Source organism: Pseudophryne corroboree, chromosome 3 (assembly GCF_028390025.1).
Source record: "Pseudophryne corroboree isolate aPseCor3 chromosome 3, aPseCor3.hap2, whole genome shotgun sequence".
NCBI lineage: Eukaryota > Metazoa > Chordata > Amphibia > Anura > Myobatrachidae > Pseudophryne > Pseudophryne corroboree.
Window position 1 is genome coordinate 112066063 of NC_086446.1, and position 5000 is coordinate 112071062.

Below are 5000 nucleotides of genomic sequence, written 5' to 3' on the forward strand. Positions count from 1 at the left end.
AAACCACAAAGCTTATCTACAGCCACATCACACTGGATACGCCAAATCTCATCTGATCTTGGAAGCTAAGCAGTGTTGGGCCTGGTCAGTACTTGGGTGGGAGACCACCTGTGAATACAAGGTGCTGTAGATTAATTTATACTGCCAACACCGTTCTGTTGATGCATTCCATTTTCAAACGTATTCATTTATGAACCAGTAGTTAGAAGTAGAAAAGTTCTAACAGAAACCACAAAGTTCATCTACAGCCACACCACACTGGATACGCCCAATCTCATCTGATCTTGGAAGCTAAGCAGTGTTGGGCCTGGTTAGTACTTGGATGGGAGACCACCTGGGAATACAAGGTGCTGTAGATATTTTTATACTGCCAACACCGTTCTGTTGATGCATTCCATTTTCAAACGTATTAATTTATGAACCAGTAGTTAGAAGTAGAAAAGTTCTAACAGAAACCACAAAGATCATCTACAGCCACACCACACTGGATACGCCCAATCTCATCTGATCTTGGAAGCTAAGCAGTGTTGGGCCTGGTTAGTACTTGTATGGGAGACCACCTGGGAATACAAGGTGCTGTAGATATTTTTATACTGCCAACACCGTTCTGTTGATGCATTCCATTTTCAAACGTATTCATTTATGAACCAGTAGTTAGAAGTAGAAAAGTTCTAACAGAAACCACAAAGTTCATCTACAGCCACACCACACTGGATACGCCCAATCTCATCTGATCTTGGAAGTTAAGCAGTGTTGGGCCTGGTTAGTACTTGGATGGGAGACCACCTGAGAATACAAGGTGCTGTAGATAATTTTATACTGCCAACACCGTTCTGTTGATGCATTCCATTTTCAAATGTATTCATTTATGAACCAGTAGTTAGAAGTAGAAAAGTTCTAACAGAAACCAGAAAGTTCATCTACAGCCACACCACACTGGATACGCCCAATCTCATCTGATCTTGGAAGCTAAGCAGTGTTGGGCCTGGTTAGTACTTGTATGGGAGACCACCTGGGAATACAAGGTGCTGTAGATATTTTTATACTGCCAACAGCGTCCTGTAGATGCATTCAATTTTCAAATGTATTCATTTATGAACCAGTAGTTAGAAATAGAAAAGTTCAAACAGAAACCACAAAGCTCATCTACAGCCACACCACACTGGATACGCCCAATCTTATCTGATCTTGGAAGCTAAGCAGTGTTGGGCCTGGTCAGTACGTGTATGGGAGACCACCTGGGAATACAAGGTGCTGTAGATATTTTTATACTGCCAACACCGTTCTGTTGATGCATTCCATTTTCAAACGTATTCATTTATGAACCAGTAGTTAGAAGTAGAAAAGTTCTAACAGAAACCACAAAGTTCATCTACAGCCACACCACACTGGATACGCCCAATCTCATCTGATCTTGGAAGCTAAGCAGTGTTGGGCCTGGTTAGTACTTGGAGGGGAGACCACCTGGGAATACAAGGTGCTGTAGATATTTTTATACTGCCAACACCGTTCTGTTGATGCATTCCATTTTCAAACGTATTCATTTATGAACCAGTAGTTAGAAGTAGAAAAGTTCTAACAGAAACCACAAAGCTCATCTACAGCCACACCACACTGGATACGCCCAATCTCATCTGATCTTGGAAGCTAAACAGTGTTGGACCTGGTTAGTACTTGGATGGGAGACCACCTGGGAATACAAGGTGCTGTAGATATTTTTATACTGCCAACACCGTTCTGTTGATGCATTCCATTTTCAAACGTATTCATTTATGAACCAGTAGTTAGAAGTAGAAAAGTTCTAACAGAAACCATAAAGCTCATCTACAGCCACACCGCACTGGATACGCCCAATCTCATCTGATCTTGGAAGCTAAGCAGTGTTGGGCCTTGTTAGTACTTGGATGGGAGACCACCTGGGAATACAAGGTGCTGTAGATAATTTTATACTGCCAACACCGTTCTGTTGATGCATTCCATTTTCAAACGTATTCATTTATGAACCAGTAGTTAGAAGTAGAAAAGTTCTAACAGAAACCACAAAGCTCATCTACAGCTACACCACACTGGATACGCCCAATCTCATCTGATCTTGGAAGCTAAGCAGTGTTGGGCTTGGTTAGTACTTGGATGGGAGACCACCTGGGAATACAAGGTGCTGTAGATATTTTTATACTGCCAACAGCGTCCTGTTGATGCATTCAATTTTCAAATGTATTCATTTATGAACCAGTAGTTAGAAATAGAAAAGTTCAAACAGAAACCACAAAGCTCATCTACAGCCACACCACACTGGATACGCCCAATCTTATCTGATATTGGAAGCTAAGCAGTGTTGGGCCTGGTCAGTACTTGTATGGGAGACCACCTGGGAATACAAGGTGCTGTAGATATTTTTATACTGCCAACACCGTTCTGTTGATGCATTCCATTTTCAAACGTATTCATTTATGAACCAGTAGTTAGAAGTAGAAAAGTTCTAACAGAAACCACAAAGTTCATCTACAGCCACACCACACTGGATACGCCCAATCTCATCTGATCTTGGAAGCTAAGCAGTGTTGGGCCTGGTTAGTACTTGGATGAGAGACCACCTGGGAATACAAGGTGCTGTAGATAATTTTATACTGCCAACACCGTTCTGTTGATGCATTCCATTTTCAAACGTATTCATTTATGAACCAGTAGTTAGAAGTAGAAAAGTTCTAACAGAAACCACAAAGTTCATCTACAGCCACACCACACTGGATACGCCCAATCTCATCTGGTCTTGGAAGCTAAGCAGTGTTGGGCCTGGTTAGTACTTGGATGGGAGACCACCTGGGAATACAAGGTGCTGTAGATATTTTTATACTGCCAACACCGTTCTGTTGATGCATTCCATTTTCAAACGTATTCATTTATGAACCAGTAGTTAGAAGTAGAAAAGTTCTAACAGAAACCACAAAGCTCATCTACAGCCACACCACACTGGATTCGCCCAATCTCATCTGATCTTGGAAGCTAAGCAGTGTTGGGCCTGGTTAGTACTTGGATGGGAGACCACCTGGCAATACAAGGTGCTGTAGATATTTTTATACTGCCAACACCGTTCTGTTGATGCATTCCATTTTAAAACATATTCATTTATGAACCAGTAGTTAGAAGTAGAAAAGTTCTAACAGAAACCAGAAAGTTCATCTACAGCAACACCACACTGGATACGCCCAATCTCCTCTGATCTTGGAAGCTAAGCAGTGTTGGGCCTGGTTAGTACTTGGATGAGAGACCACCCGGTAATACAAGGTGCTGTAGATATTTTTATACTGCCAACAGCGTCCTGTTGATGCATTCAATTTTCAAATGTATTAATTTATGAACCAGTAGTTAGAAGTAGAAAAGTTCTAACAGAAACCACAAAGCTCATCTACAGCCACACCACACTGGATACGCCCAATCTCATCTGATCTTGGAAGCTAAGCAGTGTTGGGCCTGGTTAGTACTTGGATGGGAGACCACCTGGGAATACAAGGTGCTGTAGATATTTTTATACTGCCAACACCGTTCTGTTGATGCATTCCATTTTCAAACGTATTCATTTATGAACCTTTAGTTAGAAGTAGAAAAGTTCAAATAGAAACCACAAAGCTCATCTACAGCCACACCACACTGGATACTCCAAATCTCATCTGATCTTGGAAGCTAAGCAGTGTTGGGCCTGGTCAGTACTTGGATGGGAGACCACCTGGGAATACAAGGTGCTGTAGATATTTTTATACTGCCAACACCGTTCTGTTGATGCATTCCATTTTCAAACGTATTCATTTATGAACCAGTAGTTAGAAGTAGAAAAGTTCTAACAGAAACCATAAAGCTCATCTACAGCCACACCACACTGGATAAGCCCAATCTCATCTGATCTTGGAAGCTAAGCAGTGTTGGGCCTGGTTAGTACTTGGATGGGAGACCACCTGGGAATACAAGGTGCTGTAGATATTTTTATACTACCAACACCATTCTGTTGATGCATTCCATTTTAAAACGTATTCATTTATGAACCAGTAGTTAGAAGTAGAAAAGTTCTAACAGAAACCACAAAGCTCATCTACAGCCACACCACACTGGATTCGCCCAATCTCATCTGATCTTGGAAGCTAAGCAGTGTTGGTCCTGGTTAGTACTTGGATGGGAGACCACCTGGGAATACAAGGTGCTGTAGATAATTTTATACTGCCAACACCGTTCTGTTGATGCATTCCATTTTCAAACGTATTCATTTATGAACCAGTAGTTAGAAGTAGAAAAGTTCTAACAGAAACCACAAAGCTCATCTACAACCACAACACACTGGATACACCCAATCTCCTCTGATCTTGGAAGCTAAGCAGTGTTTGGCCTGGTTAGTACTTGGATGGGAGACCACCTGGGAATACAAGGTGCTGTAGATATTTTTATTCTGCCAACACCGTTCTGTTGATGCATTCCATTTTCAAACGTATTCATTTATGAACCAGTAGTTAGAAGTAGAAAAGTTCTAACAGAAACCACAAAGTTCATCTACAGCCACACCACACTGGATACGCCCAATCTCATCTGATCTTGGAAGCTAAGCAGTGTTGGGCCTGGTTAGTACTTGGATGGGAGACCACCTGGGAATACAAGGTGCTGTAGATATTTTTATACTGCCAACACCGTTCTGTTGATGCATTCCATTTTCAAACGTATTCATTTATGAACCAGTAGTTAGAAGTAGAAAAGTTCTAACAGAAACCACAAAGTTATTCTACAGCCACACCACACTGGATACGCCCAATCTCATCTGATCTTGGAAGCTAAGCAGTGTTGGGCCTGGTTAGTACTTGGATGGGAGACCGCCTAGGAATACAAGGTGCTGCAGATATTTTTATACTGCCAACACCGTTCTGTTGATGCATTCCATTTTAAAACGTATTCATTTATGAACCAGTAGTTAGAAGTAGAAAAGTTCTAACAGAAACCAGAAAGTTCATCTACAGCCACAC

The 5000-nt window shown here is 41.6% G+C and overlaps 18 non-coding genes and 5 pseudogenes across 18 annotated transcripts in view; all 23 read left to right on the forward strand.

The window, feature by feature from the left end:
• Positions 1-14: 14 nt before the first annotated feature.
• On the forward strand, positions 15-133 carry LOC134889971 (5S ribosomal RNA; annotated as a pseudogene).
• A 107-nt stretch (positions 134-240) lies between these two features.
• On the forward strand, positions 241-359 carry LOC135062473 (5S ribosomal RNA). Its single transcript, XR_010248821.1, has one exon. It is a non-coding gene; the product is annotated as a 5S ribosomal RNA (ribosomal RNA).
• Positions 360-466: 107 nt separating this feature from the next.
• On the forward strand, positions 467-585 carry LOC135060969 (5S ribosomal RNA). Its single transcript, XR_010247363.1, has one exon. It is a non-coding gene; the product is annotated as a 5S ribosomal RNA (ribosomal RNA).
• Positions 586-692: 107 nt separating this feature from the next.
• LOC135058535 (5S ribosomal RNA) lies at positions 693-811 on the forward strand. The gene has a single exon (XR_010244961.1). It is a non-coding gene; the product is annotated as a 5S ribosomal RNA (ribosomal RNA).
• Positions 812-918: 107 nt separating this feature from the next.
• LOC135060970 (5S ribosomal RNA) lies at positions 919-1037 on the forward strand. The gene has a single exon (XR_010247364.1). It is a non-coding gene; the product is annotated as a 5S ribosomal RNA (ribosomal RNA).
• Positions 1038-1144: 107 nt separating this feature from the next.
• On the forward strand, positions 1145-1263 carry LOC134891205 (5S ribosomal RNA; annotated as a pseudogene).
• Positions 1264-1370: 107 nt separating this feature from the next.
• On the forward strand, positions 1371-1489 carry LOC135063448 (5S ribosomal RNA). The gene has a single exon (XR_010249780.1). It is a non-coding gene; the product is annotated as a 5S ribosomal RNA (ribosomal RNA).
• A 107-nt stretch (positions 1490-1596) lies between these two features.
• Positions 1597-1715, forward strand: LOC135063473 (5S ribosomal RNA). The gene has a single exon (XR_010249803.1). It is a non-coding gene; the product is annotated as a 5S ribosomal RNA (ribosomal RNA).
• A 107-nt stretch (positions 1716-1822) lies between these two features.
• LOC134887058 (5S ribosomal RNA) lies at positions 1823-1941 on the forward strand. The gene has a single exon (XR_010170991.1). It is a non-coding gene; the product is annotated as a 5S ribosomal RNA (ribosomal RNA).
• Positions 1942-2048: 107 nt separating this feature from the next.
• Positions 2049-2167, forward strand: LOC135062525 (5S ribosomal RNA). The gene has a single exon (XR_010248872.1). It is a non-coding gene; the product is annotated as a 5S ribosomal RNA (ribosomal RNA).
• Positions 2168-2274: 107 nt separating this feature from the next.
• LOC134891649 (5S ribosomal RNA) lies at positions 2275-2393 on the forward strand (annotated as a pseudogene).
• Positions 2394-2500: 107 nt separating this feature from the next.
• LOC135066350 (5S ribosomal RNA) lies at positions 2501-2619 on the forward strand. Its single transcript, XR_010252598.1, has one exon. It is a non-coding gene; the product is annotated as a 5S ribosomal RNA (ribosomal RNA).
• Positions 2620-2726: 107 nt separating this feature from the next.
• LOC135061028 (5S ribosomal RNA) lies at positions 2727-2845 on the forward strand. Its single transcript, XR_010247421.1, has one exon. It is a non-coding gene; the product is annotated as a 5S ribosomal RNA (ribosomal RNA).
• Positions 2846-2952: 107 nt separating this feature from the next.
• On the forward strand, positions 2953-3071 carry LOC134885424 (5S ribosomal RNA). Its single transcript, XR_010169538.1, has one exon. It is a non-coding gene; the product is annotated as a 5S ribosomal RNA (ribosomal RNA).
• Positions 3072-3178: 107 nt separating this feature from the next.
• LOC134894866 (5S ribosomal RNA) lies at positions 3179-3297 on the forward strand (annotated as a pseudogene).
• A 107-nt stretch (positions 3298-3404) lies between these two features.
• Positions 3405-3523, forward strand: LOC135062484 (5S ribosomal RNA). Its single transcript, XR_010248832.1, has one exon. It is a non-coding gene; the product is annotated as a 5S ribosomal RNA (ribosomal RNA).
• Positions 3524-3630: 107 nt separating this feature from the next.
• Positions 3631-3749, forward strand: LOC135069041 (5S ribosomal RNA). Its single transcript, XR_010255233.1, has one exon. It is a non-coding gene; the product is annotated as a 5S ribosomal RNA (ribosomal RNA).
• A 107-nt stretch (positions 3750-3856) lies between these two features.
• On the forward strand, positions 3857-3975 carry LOC135064118 (5S ribosomal RNA). Its single transcript, XR_010250431.1, has one exon. It is a non-coding gene; the product is annotated as a 5S ribosomal RNA (ribosomal RNA).
• A 107-nt stretch (positions 3976-4082) lies between these two features.
• Positions 4083-4201, forward strand: LOC135067716 (5S ribosomal RNA). The gene has a single exon (XR_010253927.1). It is a non-coding gene; the product is annotated as a 5S ribosomal RNA (ribosomal RNA).
• A 107-nt stretch (positions 4202-4308) lies between these two features.
• LOC134893967 (5S ribosomal RNA) lies at positions 4309-4427 on the forward strand (annotated as a pseudogene).
• Positions 4428-4534: 107 nt separating this feature from the next.
• Positions 4535-4653, forward strand: LOC135062496 (5S ribosomal RNA). Its single transcript, XR_010248843.1, has one exon. It is a non-coding gene; the product is annotated as a 5S ribosomal RNA (ribosomal RNA).
• Positions 4654-4760: 107 nt separating this feature from the next.
• On the forward strand, positions 4761-4879 carry LOC134886655 (5S ribosomal RNA). The gene has a single exon (XR_010170734.1). It is a non-coding gene; the product is annotated as a 5S ribosomal RNA (ribosomal RNA).
• A 107-nt stretch (positions 4880-4986) lies between these two features.
• The window catches only part of LOC135064337 (5S ribosomal RNA), a 119-nt gene continuing 105 nt past the window's right edge, over positions 4987-5000 (forward strand). Inside the window, exon 1 of the ribosomal RNA XR_010250646.1 lies at positions 4987-5000. This exon is cut by the window's right edge and continues 105 nt beyond it. This is a non-coding gene — a ribosomal RNA (5S ribosomal RNA).